Genomic DNA, 26,852 nt, shown 5'->3' on the forward strand with positions numbered 1-26,852 from the left:
GCACATCACATGAATAAATGGAATAAAGGATAATTTGCTAATAATATCATATCAGTATTTATTACCTCTAGTTTTCAGTTGAGAAACAGATAAATTCATAGTGAATTTAATAACCTTCTGAAGGTCACAGAAATGGTCAAATTCATAGTGTTTAAAACTTTAGGCACAAAATTGCCTTTTTTGTTGATGTCCATCCATTTTCAGAAGCCCAAATCCAAAGTGCTGATGCATAAGTAAAAAAGGATTCCAAAACACGTAGTTCAGAAGAAAAAGGTGTGCTTTGAGTCCTCTTTTACGTGAACTGCCTTTTAATTCAGTATTCCAGCTGCCAGTGAAATTGAGCTGTATGAATACAAGCATCTTCAGGACAGACATGTAGCAAGTAGTTTGGCTTTTCTTTAGGAAGTGGATAATTCTGTCCTATGGTGGGTTACAGGAAAAGATAATAACACCAGGGCCAATAGGACAACTCTTGCATGGAGTATCTAGACCTGAAAATGAAGTCTGAGTTAAGAATGCGGTGCTTATTTCTTTTTCATGGTGCAAGGGGAAAATCACCCCCAATCCAATCCAATCACAAGTTGGTTGGAAAAAAAAGAGTCAGAAAAAGCCTCCTAAATATTTTCACTTGGATATACTTTCACCAGATGTTCTCTGTGACCTGGTCAAGCCAGGATGTCTAAACATCCTAGGACAAGATGAGCAGAGCTCATACAGACAACACACAAGGAACGGAAAATAGCTTGTGTGTACATGTACTGCCATTTGCAGGGGTTGTATTCATGCCTAGGGATAATGGTTATATGGATTTGTGTTAGCTTTGATAAATATCCATTGGAATAACTTCTGCAATGAGTGGGCTGATAAAGCAAGTGATCTCTCTAAAACCTACACAGCTGCATTTTTCTATGCCTCTGTGATTGCAAAAACAAGCAATGCCAACCTTTCTAGAATGAGCTACAGTCTTATTTCACCCCCTAGAATGAATATTCATTGATTTGATGCTCAGATCATTTTATAATTGTACTTCAAGCTTTCTAATTGCAGCACTTTATTAATCTTTGACAAGAGAGGCAGAGGTTGGAAAAAAGAATGAGAGAGAGAGAAAAAAAAGAAATCATTCTTCTCCACGGCCTCAGCCAAGAAAAATACACTTAATGAAGTTATATACCATTACCAGCAAAGGCCTATTTCAGCATGGGAAAGTATAGCTTGGTTAAACAACCCATTTGTCTTGCCTGGCCTTTTTGTCATAGCAAGCCCCAGTGATCTGTCTTCTACATGGTGATTTGCTCTTATGTGTCATCTCTTTCAGAAGCCTTCTCAGTGTACCTTAAATAATTTTTTATTTCCAGAAAATTAATGGAATTTTATTTTTAATTGATAACTAGGAAGACGCAGTGGGAAGAGGATGTGTTCAAAACTAACTGAAGGTAGAGGTGCCAACAGGGCAGAGATAAAGCAAATGGACTATTGAAAGCATTTTTTCAGTAGRTCTGCAATATCTTCATTTGACATTGTGGTCAACATCAACTGTGAGAAAGGTGTCGCCATCTGGATGTGAACGCACACAAGCATACACAGACTATTTGGACACTTAGTGAATGATGTGTCATACTTGTTTTTCCTCTTACCACTTCTTTATTTACTCTCTGAATTTGGGGCAAATAAAACCCTATTCAAAAATTCAAGTAGATTTAGAATAAATAACTCAGAGGAAACAAGTGCTTCTTGCTTTTAGCCTGTCTACTTACCTGTAGTTGTCACAACTATTGAAGTTCTATTAAAATTCCATCAAATTTAGTGAAAATTTCCTGCTACGCAGAATGGAGATCTTAATTAGAATTCCCACTTGGAGAGAAAAAAAAGAAAAAGAAAAAAAGAAAAAACAGTTGCAGTCTCAGCACAGCAGTTTTTAATTTATTTTTTCCCTAATAAGCAGACAGTTAGCACATACTTAGCTCAGAATCATCCACAAGATGTTGTCTTTTTTCCCCCCACTGCTTAATTGGAGAACACGTTGAATATAAGCATCTTTGGGGCAAACATGTGGCAAGCATCAATACATATATGCACACAGAGCACGTGGATGGAGAGAACTAGCAGACAACAGCAAACTTCAAGGTGTGGTAGACCTCAGGGATGCAAGAGAATATGAAGAGACAGTGGGAACTTGCAAAGAGGAGACAGAGAAGGGAAAGCTAGGGTTATTGGCAGGAAAAAGGTTTAATGATGAATGACATACACCTGGAARGAATCAGGTGTTATTTATTTCAATCAGGCAATCAGCAGACTATTTGCTGTATTTATCAGGAAGCTTCTGGGTTGAAGCCTTTAGGCTTTTTGACAATTGTTGCTATGGGTATTGAGATAATATTTAGAGCTTCTAAGCAATAATGTACATTCTCTTTTGCTACTTACTGCATACAATGAATGTCTGCTGATCTAAAAAGCTTTATTGCTTTCAAAGATAAGATGTACGAGCTGGAACACAGAGCCTGAAAGTCACTTTGCTGAAGTCTCATGGAGCAATGGACTGATAAAGGTATGTGGAATGCTGAATCCATTTCTGCCTCATTCAGGTCCTTTTAAGTATTTATTATTGGTTAGATCAGATGGAATTGGTCAGTGTTATTACAGAGAGGTGCTTGAATGACTTGGCTGTTGAGCTGCTTCAACTGTTTGGTCTCTTTCCTGTGCATGTTTAAAGGTATTAATTTTACTTGCTGAGAAATGTTTTATAGGCCAATGAAACTTTACACCAATATTGCAGAGTAGCCTCTGAGTGAAAATTTATGATTATTCATGTTTACATTTAGTGGCTAATTCTGTGGGCCACACACAAGCATTGCTACATAGCCTCTATGCTGAATTATAACAGTCTGATCAGATTGGAGTACATGCTAAGGAAATAACACYGCGTGGCAATTAAATCTGTTAAAAACTTTTCAAGAGTCCACATGGACCCCATCTATACCACAATGGGAAAGAAGGCTTGGAAACATTTTCAGGCACTGTAATGTGATTGTCTATAGTGTTAAACTATGAGTGGTCCATGGCATCATTTTGTCTGTGCCTGTTAATAGTGTGTGTATTATTATTATTATTATTATTAAGCATGGCTCAGAGACTATTCCTGTGACCATTCCTGTTACGCTGGAGTGACCATTTCTGGAGGTTGATTTCAGTAGCCAGCCTGTTCTGGGGGTCTGGGAGAAGTTAGAAGCTGATTCTTCAATGCTAGTTGGCTTGCTAAAAAATGCTCCTGAGCAAATTTGGTTGTACTAGCGTAGTTGTGTTTTGAGTATGTCTGGTTCAGATGTTCAGAGTTAATCAACTTGCTGGGAGAGGAGTAGAGAAGCATTTTCTCCAAAGCAAAAATTTCGCATGTGTTTCTTGCAGTAGGAAACGAGCTCTATTTTCTAGTATCATATGGCAAACTCATTTATAGAGCAGGATACCTTCATGATTTTGTTAACTTCTATTACATGGTGAGGTGTAGCTTTTGATCTTTTTCTACAAATCTYTAGTTTGTTGTGCATTGGGAGAATCCTGCAGCCTGTATTGTGTGGGAACACGTAAAGTGAAAGATCTGTGTTTTCCCCCTAAGCAGAAAAGCTAACAAATGGATGCTGCAATTGAAGAGACAGAATTTAAATGATCCATCTGAGGTCACTTTGTTGAATTTGGAGGTGGTGGGGGGGAGGTGGAATGATGATCTGTTCTTTCTCAAGTCAGAAAAGTGTTTCTTTTTCTTTGTTTAAGTACAYTTATAATCCTAACTGCTGATGTATTCACTGAATATTTTCATGTGTGAAAACAAGGGCAGGTGTCTTAAATTGTCCATCAGAAGCTTCACCCACTAGGTCTTCCTTCATCTTTACACCTGTGTTTCACAAAAGAGTTGAATGGGGGTAAAAATCTTCCCTGATAGTTCTGTAGCATTCTGTGAAATATCAATGTATGTTTTCTTTCTGTGTTGTCAGCTATGTTACAGGTTGCTGGTTTCATTTTAAAATGATTTTTTTCTCAAGAACCCTGTAACAGGAACAAAATCAGACAGAATTTTTGTGGAGAGTTTTTCTTTCACTATCTCTCTCTATCCCACCCTACACCAGCTGCCTTACAAGTGAGGTATGTTTGAGCAGGCTGACTTCAGAAAACGATGGGAGAGACTGTTGCACTTGGAGGAGCTAAGTTATTTTTTCTTTTTTTTTTTTTTCTGCTGCTCTAAATTGCCAAATCAGCAGAAGAGAAGATCCACCACTTCAGAGAAAAGCACAAGGGGAGACTTAAAATCTCATTCCCCAAAAAAATGATTTATCTTTCAAGGTTTCAGGATTTTTTCCCCTCTTCTCCTGCTATGCCTAAATTTGTCCTTCTAATAACATTTTTATAATATAGCATTRCACAAAGAACACAGCAAAAGCCCATTCAGCTCAAGCGCAGCTGCTTGTAAAGGCTGCATGAATGAGCTGTTTTTTTCTTTGCACTCTGCTCAGTGTGTTTCTCAACACCTCTGAATTTAACTTTTTTATTTTCTTTTTTCCTTTTAAGGAGGAATTTGGGCAGAAACTTCATTTTCATTTTATAGGTTGATTATCTTTTATCAGCTCTGCATCAGAAGTGTGTGGAGCATCTCTTGAGCTCAGTATCTGGTGATCCAACTAGCCCTTTCAGCCATATTAGTCCCTTATCAGTTCACCAGAGAAATGCATCTAAAGGATATAATTTTCACTATGTTCCACATCATACTCCCTAGACCCATGGAGGATGCTTGCTATTATGTTCTGCCTCTAGTAGAGGATGAAGAGGCAAACTCAAACAACCACARGAAGGGATTATTTCAGACAGTGCAATAATTGTATAACTCATGGCCACAAGATGCTCTGGATGATTGCATTTTCATAGTTTCAGAGTGAATTGAATAAACTGAGGGGAAAATGCATCTTAGGGTATTTGAATTGACACCTTTTAATTCAGGTGGACGGTGAGGATAAGGTCAGCAGAAACCAGCGCTGCTTATCCTCTTCTCATGTTGCTCCTAGGTATTGCTGTGAATTCCTGGCAACAGGTGAGGTTTCCTTATTTTCTCAAAGTTTTATCCAAAAGAAAAATTACATTTTTAAAAGTCAAAATGTTTCATTTCCACTTGCCAACTTAAATCTGTTTTGTTTTACAACTGAATCAGCCTCAGTCTTCAGAGGAGGGGAAAAAAACTAAATTTCTTATTTCACAGCAAATCAAACATTCTGTGTTCAAACTGAATTTTGTGGAATCTCCTCCAATCCTCCTTTGGAAAGTAAAGCTAAACTGGTCTTTTTTTCCTTGGAGTGACATGAAACTGCTCTTTGTCTTTCTTGACTCCCCAAATTGATTGTATTCATGCAGCTGTCTTTGAGAAAAGAACTGACATTTTTTCCCCATGCTATCAAATTTGCTATTAAAACAAAGAAATAACAGCAGTGGCTGAGAGAAATAGTCATGGAACATTGGAAACCCAGAGGGAAATTTTGCCAATTGCAGTCAGTTTTCAACCTCGAGGGGAATGAGGGGATGAATATTGTTATATGGTTTGCTAAGTCACTTGTAAAGCACTTTGGGTTCCTCCAGGATGAAAGGCATTATATGAACACAAGTTGTTGTTGTTAGGACTTGTGAAATGTGAAGACATTATTAAAGATTGTGGTCAAATTTCCCTAGGCAAAAAGAAATTCCCCCATCAGTTTTGCTCCCTCCAATTGGATGTTTACAAGGTGCTTGTAATTGGCCGATTCCCTCCTCAGTTTTAAACCCCATTTCAGTGGTCATGTTCCTTTTCATTGGCAGCCTATTATTTAATTTCTCGGAAAGGAGTTTTATTGGGCAGTTTTTGGTGCTCCTGGATGTCAAACACTTTCTTCATCGTTGTTCTCTATTGATATGTCTTTTCTGGTCCCTGAGGAGCAAAGTTAGAGAATTTTTCATGGCCGAAGTTTTGCCATTTAGGAATTTGAGGTGAAAATGACCCAAAGGTAGCCCTTTTCATCATCTTTTCTGGCATGCAGTAAACCATGCATCTGTTGCTGTGAGATCACGTGATGGGGCAAAGGACGTTGAAAACAAGATGTTCTGCACAGATTACAAGTAAAGCCTAGAAACTGAGATATCCATTCAGAACAACAAATACATTAATCGGCTCCCCTACTTTTTGTAGTCTAGTTCTGCAAGAAAGAGAAATGTAAATCTCCATGATACTTTATTTGGTGTATGGGAGCCTTTCTTCTACCTGCCAAGCATTCCTGTTACACCAAACCTCTCCCTGCCTTGTCTCCATCCCAGGCTTTAAAGAATGACAGTGAGACTGACGTTCTGACAGCCTTTTTTTGAGGATTACCTCCAGCACAGAAGATAAAGGGCCTGGATTCAGTCCATGTTTACCTGGATATTTGCACATTTAACAGTAAATGCCACAGAGATAATATGCTGTTAAGTTTTACAAGCAAATTCACTCAGCAGCTAGCTTGTGGTTTTTGGCATGAGCCCAAAGCTGCTCTCCCAGAAGGTCACAACATATGAAGAGAAAGGGACAAGTTAGCATTCATTTTTAGGTGCTTTCCTTGGAAGGAAGGGGATGGGTGCAACTCTAGGTTTGGGGCCAGGAAAGATGGCTTTGCTATATCAGTTCAGTAAGACACTAGGTAGAAAAAAGCAAGGTTGGACTTCAATGTTTTGTTAGTATATCTAGATACTGGAGCACTGAATGAAGGGACTCCTGTGATATCTCATAGGAGGTTCCATGTGTGAGGGTGATGAGCAGTGGAACAGGCTGCCCAGGGAGGTTGTGGAGTCTCCTTCTCTGGAGGTCTTCAAAACCCTGTGCCACGTTCTCTAGGTGTCTCTGCTGGAGCAGGGGAGTTGGGACTAGATGATGWTAAGAGGTCCCTTCCAACCTTAACCATTCTGTGATCTCACCAAAACCCTCTAACTTGCTAGGTGAAGCTAGAAATTTCTCTATGTGCTCTAATGAAATCATTCTGCCTGTCTCTGTGCTGTCAATTTTTATAGCTTTAGAAAGATGAGCACAGTCAGGGAGTCTCCTGGCACTTTAAAGAACAGATCACTGGAAATAAAGCAGCAGCCTGGGAAACAATACTGTCTTTTGCCCATTTTTTCCAGTCTGCTGGCAATGACTTCAGTGCATCTCATCACAGATGTGGCTAACTCAAAGAAATGCACATGCTGCACAAGTTTCTAAAGGAATTATGCAAAAAGCCCAGCAGATTAGAAAGCACACCAGGTTCCTTGCTTTATCTTCTTCAGCAGAGAGAAGCAAATCTATTGTTGCTGCTTACCCTCAGTGCAATGGTTTGCCAAACCTGGGGCAGTATAGATTCTGCTAAAGCACAGACCATAATAAAAAAGTTGYGGGCCTTCTGTGCATCCCTGTCTCTCTGAAAGTAACAACTGTACATGTGCAGAAGTAGCATGGCCTGCCTTGCTAGTAGGCATCCTATCCCTTTCTTCAAAAGCTACAAATGACCTATGCTGATTAGGAGGGAGTAGGATTTTCTGTGTAGTAGAAAGAAAGATAAGGATCCATCCTTGGAAAAGGATGATGCTCTGAATTGATTTTAAACTTCTGTTTTAGGTTTTGAGGCAGGGATACAACAAATGCTTACAATGATCTTACCATCTTTGATGCAAGCATTTTGGGCTATTTTAAGCCTCTGAAAACAATATTAACTGAATAGCATGTAAAATGTTTTCAGCTGATGCTCGGGGAGGGGAAGCTGTGCATAGGGAAGAAAGCTCTTGAAAGTTGTTGCATCTGTTTGAACCATGTCAGGGTTGAACTGTATGTCTTTGGAAAACCTTCCTCTGCTTTGGTTTATCTTTTGTTGGAGGACTCTAGCTTAATGGTGGCCTCAAAGTCAAGAAATTGACCTTTGCAACAGCAAAATGAGCACAGGGGGAGTTTTGTAAATCCAGTCCTGAAGGATTTCTGCCTGTGCTACATAAATACAGGAGATATTGCATGTATTGCTTGGCATGGTATAATCAGTATGTGTTTTTAAAAAAAAAATACCCTTTTTCATCCATGGGAGAATGTGTTTCTGCTCAGACCACTTGACTCAATCTTGGTACAAGAAATGTACTGTAGAAGAAAACTTAGACTTTAACATTCAGCCTTGCACTAAATTAGAATATATATTTTGCATCACACTTTGAACTCGGAGAAGAAGGAGGAATGTATTTTTTACTAGGTTCATTTATATATAGCAAAACTTTGCCTGTGTTTTCACATTGCTCTGACTGCAAGTCATCACAACTTTCAAAAAAAAAAAAGCCCAATTGCTCTAACTTTGCAATTTATTAATCATCTGAGCAATTTGATCTCAGTGATTACTCCTGTAAAAGTCATGTGAATGCTTAAATATGAGATTAGTACATTAGTTACAATACCTACATGGCTTATTTCATGGCATTTAATTGATTTAGTGTTCAGTCTAGTCCCTAATTCCTGGCTTAGCAAGGACAGAGTTTCTCAGTCTCTTCAGGTCACAACCCCTTTCCAGAAGTCAATCACTCTTGTGATTCCCTATAAAAGTAAGAGTGAAAAATAGGCTGGTGATAACATGGTGAAGCCTCTCTAGCATATTTTTGCTCAGGTTTTCTGAGAGTTTGGCAGGAATATTTGACCTTAGAGATGRAGGTGATACAGGGAGGAGAAGAGCAAGATTTTCTTGGCCTCAGAGTGTAAATACATTTAATTGCCTCACAACCCCCACTACAATTGCCTTTCTGACCCTTCACTCCCTTCTCCTCTATCTACCCTTGTTTTGCAATGAACAATTTGTTTTAAAGACAGCTAGTCTCATTGTAGTGCCTTCAAGTGGTGGAGAATCTACTGTTTTGGAGCTGTGAAATGCTTTCTTGCTAGAAAAATTGTGTGGGGGGGGCGGGGGGGGAAACAGGGTGCTGCTTTTTTAGTCTAGATTTGTGGAAGCTGTGGTCAGAGGAAGAGGAAGAACAGGGGATAAGCATCCCAAATGTCCTTGTGAATCTGTTGGCTGAAATAAGGAGTCTTTGCTTCCTATGTTCCTCTATCTTATGGGATCAAGAAACTTGATCTGATAGAGAACAGTCGRTATTTCTTTAACTTTAGATGATGTCTTCCAGGTTTCAATTCATTCTTCACAATTGTTTCATTCACTATTAAAATGTAAGTATCAGAGCTGGACTGAAGATCTTGGTCACAGTCTTCCTGAAGTAACATATGAAGCAATTAGAAAACTCTAATTTTAGCTAACATCTCATAGTATAGTGTTGTACATTTATGATATGAATGGTACATGTTTATGATGGTYGACTACTCAAGCCTCTATGTTAGGTTCTCTGCAACTGACAATATACTTGGGAGAATGTCTTGTTCCAGGTGTCTGGATTTTCCACTTCTTGAAACTTCCATTTTGAAGTGGCCAAGCAGGAACTTGAAAGTTGGGAGTTTTACTCTGCTTTTGAGTGTGTGGATTGTTGAATGTGAAGAAGTTGCTCTGATCTTACTACCTTCATACTCAAGCCTCTCCATAACCTTAATAATGTCATATCTGGCAGCTAGAAGAGGGTCAATAGCTTTTTGTTTTTCTTTCCTTTTTTCTTGACTTTGTCCAYATCCCATCTCTAGTGAAGTGCTTGAGGCCACTCTTTCAGTAAAACCAGCATCTGTAATTCAAATTTCAAATTCTAAACTCCACCTTAAAAGCTAGACCATCTTTTTTTACTGTGCTCTATCAGTAGGGGCAGTACTTAAAGGAGACTTCTGTACTCAGCTTATTCAGCTTTGCAGCTTGCAGCATTTCATTTTTACACACAGTGACTTCATAAAGACACTTCCCTTTTTTAGTGGCTAGCTCTGATTTGCAATTAGCAGGATTTTCAGACGGCCTTTATGTGGCACTGGGGCTTTTCCTTGCTATGGTTTCGGCATCCATGTTCTACAGGTCACTGTAGGTTTTATGAGCTCATACCTGTACTGCGTTTCTCTGCTGTGACTCACCAGCAGCCAGCCAGCCTATTCACTCCCAGAGCACCATTTTGCATTTCAAAACCTCCTTAGATGAAGATTACTGTGGATCTGTCAGTCAGTGACCCATCAGGACAGATGTTTGTGATTAACTTGCTCAGCAAATGTAGCCCATGAGCTGCAGTAAAGAGTATGAATCATCTCTGTGCCCAGTTTATCATTTGGTGTAACAAAATAAGTAGTTTTAGAAACTCTAGGTTAAAGCTAACTTGGCCATTTATATCTTTATAAACGCATGAAAGGTTTGAGAAAATTCTCTTGGTCATTTGTAGGCAAGTAAGAAGATATTGTCATTTCACCTATGCAATAGCCCTGTGGTCACTGTCTCATCTCTGGAATTTTATATTAGCATATATCAAAGTAGTCTTATTAATTAAAAGTCTAGAAGGAAATGGGATGCATTTGGATCTAAGTGTTGTTAAAGTGCTATGGAAAAACTTCAAAGAAAAGAATTTCCCACTAATACTCTAGKGGCTGATGTGACCATGATGTAGATTTTTAACTAAAAAATGACTTCTGTCTCTTCACTGGTAAGCACYTTCCTATTAAAGAAATGGAATCATTACCTCACTGCACACTTGACTGACAGCAAAATTTCAGGTRACTCTAGGAAGACTCTAGTGTACTTTGAGTATCTGTAGAAATAAACTTAATTTAAATGCATTGTTTTGCTAGAAATTGATGATCTAATCCAGGGTATTATTGCTACTATTAGTTATTTTCTCTATTTTGCAGATTATACTGAGTATCAAGTTCTAATTAAGATTTGGTTGTGTGTTCAGTTTTTTTAAATTGACAAAACATCCATGAATTAAAATCACTCTGGCACACTTTTGCTTCCATCTGACCTAGTTTGATTATCTTATTTTGGATATTTTTTGTTACTATGAACAATGTAGTGTTTCTATTTTAATTATTTCTATTCAGAACATGGGGAAACTGAGGCACAGGGTGGTAATTCACCTGTCCAGCATCATATGAATAATCATTGTTAGGATGGGGGTATAATTAGTTTCTGAAGTACAAGTATGTTAGTAATGAGAAAAAATGCCAAATTTAGGTTTTAATTCTCTACGGGGGGGGGGGGGAGGGGAAGTCTAGGTAAGATGCTGAATTTCCCCTTAATTTGGGCTTCTCTTGAGAGCTGTGGGCCTTTTTGCTGCTTCTCTGTCTATCTGCTACTCTTTCACTCACTTTTATATGAAGCTCTCCTCTGATTTTGCCCAGAGCAATGAAACTTTCCACCAAGACTAAGACATCCTAGAAGCTATACTACTAAGAACAGTCTTCAAGAGGCCTTCATCTTYGGTTTCCCAGCTACACTGCACCTTTGTAACAAGCTGACCTCTTAAGTGCTTTTCTGAGTTCTTGAATTTATTCCAGCCTGTTTCTTAYGGGTGTGAAACCTGATCAGTGTTGGTGGCTCTGCACAAAAGGATCCAGAGTGCTAGTGAAAAGCCCCCAGGCTCTTGACATGCTTTTTCTCAGATGGGGTCTTTAACAGGAGAAGGGTCAGAAGTTTAACCTGAGTTTGCTTCACAAAATTCAAAGAAGGACTTGAGCATCAGTTGATTTTCAAATTGAGCAAAATTCCTTGTTTACAACATAGCTTACTGTTCCTGGAGAAACTTAGATAATTAAAGTGTGCATTTCAACGATATCTGTTCTGTACCTCTGAGACCGTCTTCCCCAACTCTGGCTCTCCTTAAACATACCTGTCTTGAAATAAGAGTTGCCACTGGTCTGCTGATCAGTTTTAGATATGCTGTTTTTGATATTGGAGGAGACCATTTTAACTAACAGGTAGTTGCTATTCCCACCCTACAACTCCCAAAAATGGAGTACAGCAACAAAAATTTTRTATGGTTTGGTGCAATGGTGGTCAGGCTCTTCCAGGGTCCACAGTAGGCTGTCACTGTACCATGAATGCCAAATATCTGCAAATGAGAATAGCCATGAAAACAGCAGGAGGTTGTGGGATGGCTGTGCAATGCCAGGGTCATGACCCATGTACTTTAGAGTCACACAATCATATTTTTTGTTGTTGTTTTTTAGCATCCCTGTGTTTCAGATGATAGTCACAAGGCCTTAGGACCAGCCAAAGAATAATTAGTGCTTTTTCAGATAACAGAGGTTAGATTCACCAGTTTCTTCAGTTAAGAGGGTGCCTGGGGTCAATCAAAGTTCAGCTAGAGAGAACTCAACCATGTCTGATTTTATGCATTTCCCTAATGTGCTCTTAAGGAAAGCAAATATTGCAGCCATTTTCTACCTTGGCCTTACTGTCTTAATTATTTATCCCTCTCAGGAGCTGTTGCTGGTGCAGAAGCTGGAAATCTCGTGCAGGTGCAGACTTACCTATTAAAAAGCAGAATTCATTACTCTTGTGGCCCCCATGTTGGCTGGCCAGATGTTTCTCCATCCCCCTATTACTCCATACTGTTCCCTTGTGTTTATATGAAGGTAAATGAACTTTCAGGACAGCAACTTAGCCATGCTCCAGACATCTATTCTGGATGGAGATATATCTGAAACAACATACTGCAGATGCTTCAGCAGTTGTTCAAGTCTCCAGTGAAAAAGAGCAAAAGTGCTGCATGTTTCTACAGCTACAGTTTGGCCTAGAGCAAAGGGGAGCAGAGGCTAGGACAGCTTATGTTTCTGGAAAGTGAGCTGCAAAGTAGCTGCTTAGACTCCTTACAAATCAGTGAGGAGAGATTTCTCATTCACCTGACATCCCCTCTRTTCTAGAAACTTTATAAATTGGGAYGAACACAGGCTTTCAGTGTTAGGAATAGAAACTCTTGCTCAATATTCACAAAAACAGTTTTTAGTGGTCTGGGATCCAAGTCACAGTTAAGGCATGACTGAAATGTAAGTAATAACAATAGCTGGTTGCAATTTGCAGTCTCAGCAAGGGATTTGAAGACTGTCTGAGCAAGGAGACTGAACTATATTCTCTCTTAAAATAGACATAACCAGCCAGGCTGGAGGCAGTGCTGAGGGGTTAGTGCCATGAGAGCCTTACTTTGAGAAGAAATGGCTCTTGCAGGCCCGTAGTCCAGCTCTAAATCTCCTTAAAGAAATCCAGCCTGGATCTGGGAGAGGGAGAAAGACAGACTTGATTCTTATAGATATAGTGCAAACAATGAAAACAGTTTAACAATCAGTAAGCAAATCAAATTGGACATGGATAAAAACATATTGGGAGTTGAGGGTTTTTTTTTTTTTGCAGAAAAGACATAGAATTAAATCCACTGCTGTTGCTGGGCTCCAACTTTCTGTTGGGGAAAGGGAGAGGAAAAGAAAATTACAGYCTTTATAAACAGGCATCAGCAAAGCTGTTCCTGGCATGCTTTCCTGMCCCAGTCCATACCACCTAGTGGGGTAAATATCTCATTCTGATAATACTGCTGATTAAATGGYTGTGGGATAAGGAATTTTATTATTCACATTCTGTGTGGAATTTATTATCAGGCCAGGAACTTTCTATAAATTGTCTTGTGACATATACTACTGGGATATAGGATGATTAAGGGAATAGTTTCATCTGTTCCTAAATCCCCAGAGACTTTAGGGTATATTGAGCCTTCTGCTTCAAAGGATATGAAAAGAGCAAATGGGATGAAATCAAATGGGACACATASTTTGAATACTAGTGAAATCTGCAAGGTAGAGGTACGTCCTCTATAGTCACTTGCGTATGGAAATTTAGATGACTTGGTAAGTAACTATTCATCCTGTATCCAGAGTATGCGATATGCCTCTCTGCATACTGGATGGTTCATTTTGACTTCTGATTATAASAGTAAAAGCCATTTTAGATCACATATGCTCTATTTGACTGGGGACAAGAATAAGATGATTCCCTGTCCACTGCTTTACTCTGTCTAGCGTGGGGATTTCTCTTCTGTATCATTCAGCCTTGGCATGAACACAGTCCAGTCAGATCATGCATACTTTCTATTGAAATTTGTTGGGTGTATTGCAAAATGTGAAATTTAAAATGTGGCCTTGCACATTCCAGATTTCTGGTTAGAATTCCTAGTCAGAAACTGTACTCATCCTGTATATGAAATGTCTGTATCCAAATTTGGTCATCTTCAAGCTTTATTYTTCTCTCTCATTTCAGAAGAAGCCTTAGCAGGTTGCAATTGCCTATTCTTCTGTGCAAGCTGACAGATCTCTGGTGGGATGTTTAGTCTTGAAGGATTTGACATTCCTTTTAGTTTTTGTTCTCTTCTCCCTGCTCTTTATATATCTGTGAACTTCAGAAACCCTTACAAATTCCCCCGTTCTATCAAGCACTTGCATGTTCTCTGTATGTCCAAAAACCTATTCAGCATGAGCAGTGCTCCAACTCATCTTCATCAAGTTGCTTTATGCATGGGGGAGACTTCACTGTCCATCTCCTGCTGTATGATCCTGCTAATGCCACATTTGGCAGCCAAAATGGGACGATTTCACCTTCTCCCCATAGCCATCAGGGAAACGGGCTTCTGAATTTTCTGTGAAGMTGCTGGAGCATGCTAAGCTTTTTGGTATTTGCTTCTGTGTACCTAAAACCCTGAAGTGTGAGGGTGAAATATTGTCCAGAAAGGAAAGAGTTCAGGATTATTTTTTTTAAGCTTTGTTTCTGTGTTTTGGAAATAACAACTCACAGCTTTCAGCTTGTTAGGTGTGTCTCAAAGCAGTGTTATCTATTGCTAGCCAGAGCTTTGGTGTTTTTACATCAGCAAGCTTTCAGTGCAGTCTTGGTATCTTTCAGTGGGTAGGTCTTCAGAATGTGAACAAAATAAGAGAATTATTTTTARTTTTAAAAAATCTTTTTCACTTAGAGTTGTCTTCTGTATGGGTCAACTGTTGGGTTGAATTGTGTACTTACAGGACCTCCTCCACTGCTCATCTATCAGCTCCTAACCCTAACCTCCCCCCACCCTGAGAGGGGGCTGACACACTTTGCCAGTGAGTTTCATAATATCTTGCAAGACAGGAGATCAGGTATCCTGGCTCTCAGAGAAGAATGTGGCTGAAGGGGTTGATATGGGGTAAGCAAAGCTCATTCAGCCTGAAAGACATTTCAGCTGAATAGTGAAGATATAGGTTTACTGTGCCATAGTCTTGCTTTGTGACCTACGGTAACCTCTGTGTTAGAGCTGGTATGAAATATGGCAGCATCTTGAGCTTGACTGCCTTCCMTAATGGGAATTTACTGCCTTGGTCAGTAATAAGGACAAAGAAATGTGCAGTATCAATCACAGCAAGTTACGAGTGCCTGAGCCACAGTTAGCTCAGGGACTAGCTCTGAGGTTACAGGAGCATTGGTCTGAGAGCGACATCCATCTATTCTTCCCACCTGTCCCTGGAGCAATCTCATGTCATTGCTTCTTGGTACGTGTCTTTTCAACTAGAGTTGGAAAAAAGACAGGACTTAATATGCTTGAATGCTTTCTATTTATAATGCTGCTGCATTTATCAGTGTAAGGATCATCTTGTGTAACATGGTGCTTTCAGAGTGAACTTAAGGAAAAAAAAATCAAGGTACTCACGTTAAATTTGAAGAACTTGATTTTGGAATTTGTATTTTTTCTATCAATTCCATTTTTTATCAAAGGCATTCTGCTCAGAGCTTGCTTTCTGTGTATTATTATTTTATGGAAATCTTTACACTATGGAAAGTATGGTAAAAGTGAGAATTTCTGATTCAGTCTCTTCCATGGAATCATAGTAATATCTATTACAATCATTTCCCAGCTGTTTCCAGGAGTTATCTGAGTTGATAATTCTGCTCTCTTTCCTGATGGGGGAAAAAAAGATCAGGAAATAGGTGCCCAGTTTCTCAAAGCCTCCAGTGTGTGCAAAAAAAGACTATTTTGTTCTATTTTATTAGTTCTATTTCAAGGTTTATGGAGTGATAGGGTCATTCTCTAAGTGTGGACATTRGTAAGCTATAACCTAAGCAGCTAATAGCTTTTTCTAATATATTAGACAAATTACAACATAGTATCATATATGTTTTTCCAAATGAACTCGGCCATGCTTCCTTTTATTTCAAAATTCTCATATTCACCATGCAGTTGAGCTGCATCATTTTGCTTTTTAATTAGTCAATTGCTCTCAGTTGTTACAGAAATTTCTATGCTTTTTAACTGTTTTCTGTTTACACATTTTGTTTCTTTTGACGTGTTCTGTGTGTTCTGCTGTTGCAATGGCTTTCATGAGACTGAAGGGAAAAGCAAGCACCTAAGCACCTTTCTGCCAGGTGTTTTGTATCTGCTTCTCTTAATAAAAAGCAGTACTCCATCCACTCTTGAATGTGCACTTCTCTACTACCAGTCCTATTCCAACCTCACACCCCTCCAGCTGCACATATGTTTCTTATTACCAGACAAGTCTATAGAGGAGAGAAATTATTTGGTCCCCATTTGAAATAAATTTCCAAGATAACTTTCAATTTAATAATTTATCCTTTATTGTACAAATAATGCATTTTGGGTCCCCAACTATTTGATTTTCAAAAGAAAGCATCTTTCAGTAAACAATGTCATAGGAAAGTTATTTTGTTTCATTTTATTCTTGTGAAATCTTATTGACATGGCTTTTGAGTGATGTTTCTTATGACTCTGCAACAAGAATGAATCATTCCAAAAACAAACTGAGGGCAGACAGTTTAAATACCCCAGATTTATCCAAGAAAATCACTTTGTTTGCAATCAAACCTGCTTATATATTTATCTTGTTTTGCATAGTGGTGGGTAGGAGTTGTATCTGTAAAGGACATAATGGGAAGCACAGTTTTCTAAAYTTATAGTATTTTTGAATCTGAAGACTGAGATGCAGACAAGGAGGGACATACACATATAGGGGTGTGTGTGCATATCTATGGATGTGTGTACATAAATACATAAAACTTATGCCTTTCAGTGACATCCTGCAGTGGATTCAACCTCACTTGTAAAGTTCACCTTCATGTTTCAAGAAGGTTACCGTTATAAAACTAGATCCTCACCATTAAGATTCCTTATGTGATGTTTCAATATTTGTCTCAAAAAACACTTGCCTTTATCAAGGCAGATTGATCTATGCAAGCTGTGTCAAACAAAGCTTACTTCTTGATATTCTGTCGAGAGTGAAGTTGTCAATATTACCCTGAGTGGTAGGGAGGCAGCAGGTTTGCCAGAGTGGAGAACAAGCTAAGTAAAGAGTTGTCCTGCAGTAAYTGGCAAAGGGTAGTAGAATCAGCAAAAGTTTAGAGGTAGATCTGGATATCACTGGCAGTCATAGGTCAAATGAGAACASCAGGAATAGGAGCTGGAAGGAATGTCAAGTGTCTTGAGTAAGTTCATATAGTAGTACTCAGACGTCCTTGGTGGTCTTGGGTCAGGTCCTTGTGGGCTCACAACTACATCATTTTGGAAGCTTCCTTCTATCAGAATGGATTTTGCAGCCATTTCTTGTTGCTTAACCTGAGATTGCTGTTATTTATGAACCTTGCTCTCTTCCTGGTTGGATTCGTTCTACTGCAGCTATTCCAATGGAATTCAGATTTCCTTTCTAAAATAAATGCTTGGCCTGCATCAGCTTTATTCCTTGTGTCCACTTCAGTTTAGCAAATTACACAGTTGTGAAATATTTCCACTGGTTGCTGCTCTCTCCTGCTCGCCACCTTCCTACGTGACAACTTTGGGATGGAAATATTGCTTCTGTGTCCCTGACTTCCTTCTCAAGGGCAATGTTTTTCTCTTCAATTCCATTTCTCTTATGGAAATGGCCCTTCCAGGGAAGGTCATGCTGTTTGTGTTCCTTTGGAAAGGCAAGGAGTGTATTTGGTTTTCACCCACAGCAGCTAGAGCACAGTATGTTGTTTCTATAAATGGGCCACTATGATGTTTTGTTATGAAATGGCTTTTGATATAGGATAGCTGTGGACTTATAGCTTCCAAATATATTCCAGCCTTYAATAAAAATGACAAATCTCTCTGTCCCCACAGGGTATGCACATGTATATGTTTCCAAGGGCTCAGTTGTGCCATCCTACACCTAAACTGAGAACAGCTGGCTTCTTGTTGARAGACAAGCGTTGTTTGCATCTCTTTCCCATCTCTTCTGCCTATCAACTCTGGACCTGGACTAACCAACTCTGTGGAAAAAAATAAGGGGCAAGAAATAGTGTCAGAGTTGCCTGGTTAGGACACAGATTCCAAGATGGGGTAGTGCTAAAGAMAGGAAGTTTTGTGTAGGGGGAAAAAGTACTCTTGCAAATCATGTTGTGGGATATTGGTTTAAGTCAGGCAATATGAGCCATGCCCAAACTTGTTACAAATCAACATAATTATCAGACTTTCCAAAAATTTTCTTGGGCAGTGCATATAAATGTATGTAATCCAGCACTGCGGTTTTAATAACTGTTGGTATTCTGTTAAGTTTTTACTAATAACTCTGTTATCATTCTCTATGACCAGCAAGATAGAGCAAGGACTGGAAAAAACACCAAAGCATAAAGCAAAACACTAAGAAAATTTCTGAAACAGTTTTACTGGCAGAAGCACTAAAGTTTTCTCCAGACTAGGTTCAGAGAAATGTCCAAGCTTTTAAGTGTTTGCTTTTCAAATTCATCTTGAATCTTATGTGGTTTGCTCATCAGTGTCACCTCAATGGGACACTGCCTTTCCTTGGGATAGTCAAATATTCCTTTATTGTTGCCAGGTAACCATTAGGTCCTGCAGTAACATTATTCAGAGAGACAGAAATGGGACCTCAAAATAAAGCCCTTCACGCTTCTTTTTCCTGTTTTCAGGAAACATCAGGTCATTTAGGGCAACACCTCCATAACTCCATGAGAAGTTTTGACATGAAATGGGGGATTTTGAAGAAATATTCCAACAACTTAGGGCTGGAGTCTTATAAACATTTATTCTGTGATGTATATGGTAATTGCAACCTAGAAACRAAGCAATATGCCAAAGGGCTCTAAGCATATAGTGAGTGTTCCATTTCCACTATATAACAATAGCAACAATTATCTATTTATAGCCAGTGGAAAGACATTTAGCAACTGACCATGATCAGTTCAGGGCCTCAATCTTTCTGGCTGGGCATTTAACCTCCAGGAAATCTCTCTCTACTTAGTTGTTATTGCCTCATTATTTACACTAACTATCACAACCGTTTGTATAAATATTTGCTTTTGTGGTACTGGCACCATGAAGGAGTTCAGGTCAGGACATTGTCTGCATATTGTATAGCGTTACAACATGCAAATATTTAAGTAAATGTGGAAAACAACAGAAGGCTTCTAAACTGACAAAGTGAAGAGGTCAGGCTTAGAGCACCTGCTCTATACAGTTGGCTTTTATTAAGGCATACAAAGTGCAGTTTTACAGGAGGTCAGAGCAGATGATGTAATRATTCTTCCTGACCTTCAAATATAGAGATTGTTTCCTTAAAACCAGTGTAAGTCAAGCCAGTAAAGTGAATTTAGGCTTGTGTGTTTAGATCATCACAAAACTGGTATTTGGTGGAACAGTTTCCCTGGTACCTCTTTCGTTTCCAGTGAACACAGTTTTGTCATGGGAAGGGGTTGTTGGGAGTTGCTGAAGATGTCTGCATTCACACATAAAGAACCTGCAGACAGACATGGCAAATAGGCATAAACTGAACTTTGGTTCTGTTCAGTTATGCTTCCTGGGGGTTTTCCTTATGATCAGCAAAAGGTAAAATAAAATCTGTCCTAAGCATATCAGCACATTGGAATYTAAGAGCTCTTCTCCTTATAATGAGCTGAGGAATTACAACACAAAGCACACCTTTCTCTCAAATTGACTGATTAGCATAATAAGGTTAAACTCAAAGCAACTTGTTCTCAACCTGTATCTRGCCTCAAGTGTTTTTACTTGTATTTCAGACCTGCCAAAGGGCTCATGTGTCCAAAAGCACGTGCCTGCTATTTTCCAGCTATATCAGTTAGTCTAATTAAAGCCTTACCTCTTCCTACAARTTTTGCCTCAGGAGTCTACATGGCTAAGCAATTTACATCTGTGTCATTATTTAAATCTGGCACAGTTTTAAACCATTAGGAGCATCTTACATATGACTAGCCTAATTTAGGTGCACTGGCTATTGCACCTATCATTATAGTTAGTATCAGTTTCATGTATGGAAAAGACCTTGCAGCTATATAATATAGGAGCTAAGCAAATGTATTTTATGAAGGAAAAGATCAGAGTGACTTGAGTGCTGCCAATAAACAGTAACTGCAGATGAAGAAATTACCAGATTCACTCCCAGACATAGAAGTAAGAAGTCTGAGCAAGTTAAAGTGAAACTTCTTTAGTTATTTCCTTAGAGTTTGATAAAGCTATACAAAGATGTGGTAGATTGTCTGTCACTTAGTACCTATTTAGAACTTAGCACCTCTATGGAAAGCTTAGTACTCCACAATCTAGTTTAAGTTTGTGGACTTGACAGGAAGCAATAGAGAAGCTGAACAGACAATGTTTTGCCATAGATCAAAAGATTTTTGATCTGATCAAAAATGCTCCTTCCCCCCCAGCTCAGGACAGAGCAGCTCTGAAAGACGGAGAAAGGGGTATTTGCACATCAGGGTGACCTCTGCTCTAATAAATTAGTTCAAAGAGGCTGCAGCGTCTTGCAACAAGAGTATCCAGCTGGCTTGCCCTAAGCCTTTGAAAAGCAGCAAGGTGCCAAGTTTACCTACTCGTTGTGTACATCAATCCTGAAGTCAGACAAGTTTAGATTGGCCCCATTGTGGGTGGGCACCCTGAAACTTGTGAGTTTCATTAGATGGTAGTGTTTGATTTTTGTTTTCTTTTCCACCAGGCTGCAATTCTTCGCAGGACTTTGGCGTGAAGAATGGGTGTACCTCTAGCTTCAGCCTGTAAAATCCACTTGTAACTCGCTACAAAAGCAATGGCTGTTTGCTCTTTACAGTGAGATAAGRGCTTAGAAAAACCTTGACATAAGATTCCTAACCTGCGAAGTGAGATAGTCTACTTTGCCTTGCCAGAGCCAAGATTTGGAGAGGTTGCTCAGCAGATGCTCTGCTGTGGCATGAGGGAAATATTTTATAGCAAGAACACTGTTTTCCTGAGAGCAATTCASAGAGCAATTTCTGAAAGCAATTCAAAAGTTTGTGTGGCAGGAATGTGGAAGAGGAGGAACTTTTGTTCTGCAAAGCTGTAACTGATGTGGCTCTGGGTAGCAATGCTGCTGCTTTTACTCTTATATAACTGTTCTGTGCTCAGCTTTGCAGACTTACAGGTTTGTGGAACATGGAGACTTTTTTTTTTTCTTAGTAATACAGGCTTGTCAATAGCTCCTTAAGCTTAAAAGGCTGTTTTTTTCTTAGCTATCTTTTGTAGATCTCTTAAATTGTCCATTGAATGCAGAGGTTGGCTAAAAACACTTGGAGCCCTGCAAGAATCCATTTGATGAAATGTTGAAATTTTAAGTGGCTTAAAAGTGACCTAAAAAACCTTCCTTTAGAGTTCTGTGCTGGAACTCACCTCTGCAGCATACTTGCTAGCCCTTAAGTCTTGCCAGCTTTCACTCTTTCTATGCAATGCAACATAAGTTAGTTTCCATAAGCTGGCACCTTCTCTAAATGCCAGCAGTCAAACCCCATTATTTCAGGGCCTGATGACTGGAGGCAAAGCAGAAATTAATCTTCAGATTTCTGTGTTGTAACTTATCAGTAATGTTTTGAGGTGTTGGAGGGCTATTGGTCAGTAGTTGAGAAATATCAACTCTTTAGTATAATGGGTATTTGTTGCCAAAAAAATGAGAATCCTAACTCAGTTTCTGGTAGAAACATTTGTTCCTTTAAAAAAAAAAAGACAGAATAAAAGGTCAAAAATTGTTTTGGTTTTTGAAAACAAATTCTTTAGCTTGGACTGGGGGGAGGGGAGAGGTGCAGTATTTCTAAGAAATGCCAAAAATTTGAGTGGAAACAATTTTCCACAGGTTGAATATCCTCTGTGTCCAGAGGTGCTTTTTTCTTTTTCCCCCCACTTTGTTTTGATGGGAAAAAACAAGGCAGCTCTTTTTGGGTGTTTTGTTTAGGAAACATGGGTTATTGATGTCTAAGCTTAAGTTCATACAGCATGGTTTCTAACAGATCACTTATGTGGATTGTTCTGAGGTTTCTCCTTTAATAATAGTAAAAACAATAATTATTTGCCTACAGGACTGTAATTGAGAACAGTACCTTCCATTCTCATGTTTGTTTTTCCTTTTCCAGATGTGAGATGAAGACCTGATCTGACTGACAGATTAAATGATTTTGACCCATCTAATGCTCAAAACAACTRCACATAATTGAAAATATCTTTTCTAATCAAAAGTCTTTGAGAGAAAATTAGTCTTTCCTTCTTTTTGTTTTGTGCTTGGTGAGTTAACTTTCAAGGTGTGATAATAAATGTGTCCAGACTTGATCCCTCCTTGTAAACTTTCCCTGAAAGGAAAGGAGTCAGGGAATACATGTACAAGCCATGCAAGAACTCCAAGACACAAGGATATTCTTACCATTTGTGATATCATCATCCCTTCTCAGTTTCTACTGAGGGCTCAATGGCATACATCTGTGAACTAGCTTACTGCAAAGATTTACTGCCCTTTACAGAACCTAACCTACTCATGTAGGTGCCCATACCCTCGCATTACTACCAACTATATGTTTTCATTTCTCTTTGCTTCCTTATTAAGTAGTATATTTTAATTTGTATTTGGGAGGACCTGGAGGTATGTGATATAATTAAAATTCAAATCTTTTGTAGTGAAAGACCTACTATGGGGTGAAATTTTCAAAAAAAAAAAAAAACCAAAAACAAACAAAACCCCCAAACATTGTTTAACATCCTTGAAATGCCATGTTGAAGTCTGTTAAGTTAAAGTGACCTCCGAACTGCTTTAATACAATGCAGCAGTCAAGTGATTTAAAAGCTGATCTCCAGTGGGATGTTAAGTCATTGTGCCAACACTATGTATGCCAAGTATTATGTTTCTCATTGAGAATATTRAGACTAGTTCTTGACTTCTTTGTCTCTGGCTCTATAATGGTAATAACTGATTTAACTGTCTGCCTCCAGATATCAAGTTTCATTAAAGTCTTTCTAAAGACTTTCCTCACTAGCATCAGTCACTTAAATTTTGATGTAAGCGTCTAAATAGTAGCTAGATACTTACATGCCTCTGTATTCTGGATCTTAGTAGCTTATTCTTGTCGCCTACCACCACTCATGTCATTGTCAGTGSCAGATCAGTGGATAGGATCCTTCAGATCTTCATAGACTTATTTCTTTTTTCTGGGAAGGCAAGATCAGTCTATAACTTGCACCCAAAAGCTTAAACTGTATAAAAGATAATTGGAAACACCTCAAAAAGAGGATGCAAGTGTAATACTGGTTCTTACTACAGATAATCTTAGTGTTTCAGCTACCTAAATATTCTTCTCTTTATGCAAGAGAGACTTAGATATGAAACTGTAGTAATTTTGAGGTAGTCTTGTAGATTTTAAATATGTAGTGTTCAGTTTATACTTGGCATAGTGGTTATAGATGTTGCAGCCTATTTTTCTAGATGTGAAAAGGCAGCCCTTATCAACATAACTTCCTTCTCCTAAGATAGAGATGTATCTATATTTTATATATATATATATCCTGGTACATGCTGGCCAAAGCAATGATCTTAGGATGAACTGGATGATTTGCTTTCTTCAAGGACTATTGAATACAATGGAGGAATGGATGGTAATGCTTAGGTTCTTTTTCAGGCCTGGAGTGACAAACCTTCTTATAAAGGCTGAGTCAAAACTCGCAGAAATATTTGCTCCGCTGTTCCACACCTCAATATCAGAAACAACCACAAGACTCTAAAAGCTTCCGTAGTGGCAGCATTCAATTTACCTGTTTTGGATGGCTTTTGCATGGAGCTCTGAAAGACTGAATGGAAAGTTTTCCCTGTCCATATGCTGATATGCTATTGGAAGATATTACAATTTATGGATGTATAAGGCTGCCACCAATGAAGAATATTGCCATACAACTGAGTACAATGCATGGCACTRCCATGTTGTTTAAGTAGTAGGGTCAAGAGCTGATTGCACTGAAAATATTGCATTTATTGCAAGTAAGATTGGATGAGAAAACTGAGGTGTCAGGGAGGAAAGTATGTGACCGAGGAGCAGACTGTTAGGAAAGAAATAAACACTAGCCCACAGAAAGGGGAGGGGGGTCTCCTACTGGCTATGAGCCCTGTGGTTCTATAGGTTCCTCAGGCCCAAAGACAAGAAAGAGTCAGCATAGCTTGACAAACAGGGTGTTAGTTGATACCAGTGACCTAAAGGGGAAAGGACTGTAATGCTTCTCTGGCTTGCAAGTATTCCCCAGACCACAGCTCCCGCTTTTGTAATTTGCTCTTGTCATTTTTATTTATTGCCAATTGTTCATTTGAATGCATCGGCTGCTAGTGACAGGAGAGCCGTGCAAGGAGAATACTGGATGTGCACCATGGAAATATGGTTTAGCCATTAGTGTCAGAGCAACCTGATGAAGGAAACATTTGTACTAATTTTGAGTGGGTGTTTATGCTCTTAAAAGTGACTCTGYTAAAATGACATGGCGGCGCAGGCACAAGTCCCTATTTCTTCTTTTTTCATGATGTCAGAGGAAATTTGTTCCATTTACAAGTTAAAGTATGACTGTTCATAGCCTTTGCAGAGAGTTATGCTTTGGGAGGCATAGATCAAGTAAAATCTGTTCTAACTCAAGTGTCATTGGCAGGGATCAGCACAGTCCAAAACTACACATTCAAATATACTCCAAACTATGGAACAGGATAGATCTTTCATGTTAGTTTCCCATGTGCCTCCCAAAGAAATTAATTTTCCATATTATCTGAAAGAAAACTCTTCTCCTTCCCAGCACTTGTCTCTGAATGAAAATAATAACAAAATTTCTTCTCTTGGTTACTTGTAAGATCCTCCTTCAGTACTGACTAGCCAATACCTTTACTCTTCTAGGTTTCTGGCTTCATTCCTATTTCCTTTCTCTTTTGAAGACAGAAAGAATTAGCAATTTGGTGGAATCATCTGGTTCTCTGGGAGGAATGGACAGATGGATGAATGCATGGACATCTCTACCCAGGGAAACTGATCCAGCGTTGTGTGGAACTTACTTGAGAACATACTTCCCTCTGAACACAGGCATGGACCTAAGTGCCTTCAGTAATGGGAAAATGTTGCTCCACTTCTAAAAGTAAAGACTGTGCCACTGAAGTAGAATACAGCCTATCACTTGGCCTTTCTGAACTCCACTGACTTTGATKGAACTCCACTTAATTTTGCTAAGAGCATTTATAGCTGTTAGCATTCATATTCTTAGCACAGTCCCTGTAGCTGCACTTCCATCATTGTCTTCTGCACCTGTCATCTCTCTTTCAGCAGTAAGTGCTTTCAGGGGAGTTATGCTGAAGAGATGATGCTACCATTGCAAACAAGGGGCATCTGACAAGGATGCTGCTACAGCCAAATGATCATTTTTCTACTCTGCTTTGTTCAAATCTATTTCTTGTCATCCTTAGTGTGGAGCTGTACACATCTCTGCCCCTCCTCTGTCCTAGCAAAGGGCTGTAGTATGAGTCAGGATTACTGTGACAATGTGAGACAACTCAAGTTATTGAATTCAGGTTATTCAAGTTATACTCTTGAGTCCTGACCTTGGGTAGACAGCAAAGTTTTATTCAGACTGAAGGGGGCGGGGGGGGGAAGAATTAATAATTAGCCTAACTTTTCAGCATTTACTATCTGTGGTGACCTGAAGCATCTCCCCATTGTCTCAGGAACTCCCACCAGTGCCTCTCTCCTGGGAAATCTCAGAAACTCTCTGAATACTGTGCTCTGCTGCTCRCTGCCCTGTTGAGCAGGCAATTCCTAGTATCTTACCAGGCCAAATCAGTAAAGAGGCTACAGAAATTGTAGGCAGGCTGCAGTGTTGTGTGTGTTTGTGGTTTTTTTTTTTTTTAAACTGTAAAATACAGTGGTGGTGTTTTGCCAAAATGTCCCTGCTGGACATGACGAACTTGGACTAAAAYAGTGTAACAACACAGTGCTGATAGTTTATTTAGAGCTCATCATATACAGTATCCATAGAACAATTCTCATTCATAATGTATTCTAGGTTAATTTTCCCTCTGCMATACATTGAATACATTGTATTTCTCCCAGATGGTCAACTCAGCAGGGGCAGCTTGAATTCAGGAGAGCAGCAAGTGGAGTATATAAGATGTGATACTTTTTTCTTTGCCTTTATCATTTTTTTTTAACTTTACAGCATAGCCCTGTTAGACTCTTGAGTGCTTTCTTAACCACAGCCCACTTAGAATAAGCCTGTTTTTGTAGAAAAGGCTTGATGAGATTTAGCAGCTGGGAGTAAATTTGACACAAATTTAGTCTAGAAATAAATTTCTGATTATTATTTTTTTAAACAATGGAAGGTGATTAATCACTGTAACAAGTTCCCTGGGCTTGTAGTGGGATTTCCCAAACTTGGAATCATTTATGAATGCCTTTTTAAAATTCTGTCTTATTTTCAATAGAGCTTACTGGCYGGATGCTAAAAGCTTCATTTGAATTATTTGGTCTATATATACAGGAGTTCTGACAACAGCTCGTAGGTGCCTTTCTAATTTCAAATATCATGATTCTTTAGTTGATCTAAGCTCTTGTTGGCTTCAGCTTATGCCTCCTTATGTTTTTGCTCCCAGTATGAAA

The 26,852-nt window shown here is 39.0% G+C and overlaps 1 long non-coding RNA gene across 2 annotated transcripts; it reads left to right on the top strand.

The window, feature by feature from the left end:
- The first annotated feature begins 2,369 nt into the window (after positions 1-2,369).
- On the top strand, positions 2,370-26,258 carry LOC112944069. Of its 2 annotated transcripts, none has more exons than XR_003248711.1 (3): positions 2,370-2,545; positions 22,326-22,473; positions 25,142-26,258. It is a non-coding gene; the product is annotated as an uncharacterized LOC112944069 (long non-coding RNA). The 2 variants fall into 2 exon arrangements; XR_003248716.1 differs by having other exon boundaries at positions 25,146-26,258.
- Positions 26,259-26,852: the final 594 nt, after the last annotated feature.

This window comes from Nothoprocta perdicaria, unplaced genomic scaffold (assembly GCF_003342845.1).
Source record: "Nothoprocta perdicaria isolate Ctin4 unplaced genomic scaffold, notPer1 scaffold_0, whole genome shotgun sequence".
NCBI lineage: Eukaryota > Metazoa > Chordata > Aves > Tinamiformes > Tinamidae > Nothoprocta > Nothoprocta perdicaria.